Source organism: Orycteropus afer, unplaced genomic scaffold (genome assembly GCF_000298275.1).
Source record: "Orycteropus afer afer isolate SDZICR_OR568_19922 unplaced genomic scaffold, OryAfe1.0 scaffold00160, whole genome shotgun sequence".
NCBI classification, from domain to species: domain Eukaryota; kingdom Metazoa; phylum Chordata; class Mammalia; order Tubulidentata; family Orycteropodidae; genus Orycteropus; species Orycteropus afer.
The window spans coordinates 635,414-636,220 of record NW_006921747.1 but is presented as its reverse complement, the minus strand read 5'-3'; positions in this window follow the sequence as shown (position 1 = coordinate 636,220).

Genomic DNA, 807 nt, shown 5'->3' with positions numbered 1-807 from the left:
TTCTTTTGTTATGGATCTATTCAATTTTTCTACCTCAGCCTGTGTTAGTTTAGGTAAGAAGTATGTTTCTAGAAATTAGTCCATTTCTTGTAGGTTTTCAGATTTGTTGCAGTACAGTTCATCATAGTATCCTGATATTATTCTTTTTATTTCAGTTGGTTTTGTTGTGACATTGCCCATTTCACTTCTTATTTGTGTTATTGGCCTCTTCTTCTTTTCCTTTGTTAAGTTTTCCAGTGGTTTGTCCATTTTATTATTCTTCTCAAAGAACCAACTTCTACTCTTACTGATTTTTTTTATTGTCTATTTTCTGTTTATTATCTATTATTTCTTTTCTTTTGGTGACTGTCAGGTTTTTTTGTTGTTGTTTTTGTTGCTCTTTTTTCTGGTTATTGGAGATGTTGGTTTAAGGTGCTGATTTTGTCCCTTTCTTATCTTTTCATATGTGCATTTACTGCTATCAATTTCCCTCTGATCACTGTATTTGCTGTGTTCCAAAGATGTTGGTATGTTGTGTTTTCATTTTTGTTTGATGCAAAAAAACCAAACTCACTGCCCTTGAGTGAGATCTGACTCATAGCAACCTCTCCTTGGGTTTCCGAGGCAGTATCACTACAAAAGTAGACTGCCCATTCTTCCTTCTGAGAAGTGGCTGGTGGGTTTGAGCTCCTGTGTTTGATTCAAGGAATTTTTAAATTTCTTTCTTTCTTTCTTTTTCTTTTTCTTTTTTTTTTTTTTTATTTCTTCTATTACTCAGTTGTTTTTAAGAAGGGTGTTATTCAGTTTCCATATGTTTCCTTTTTTTCC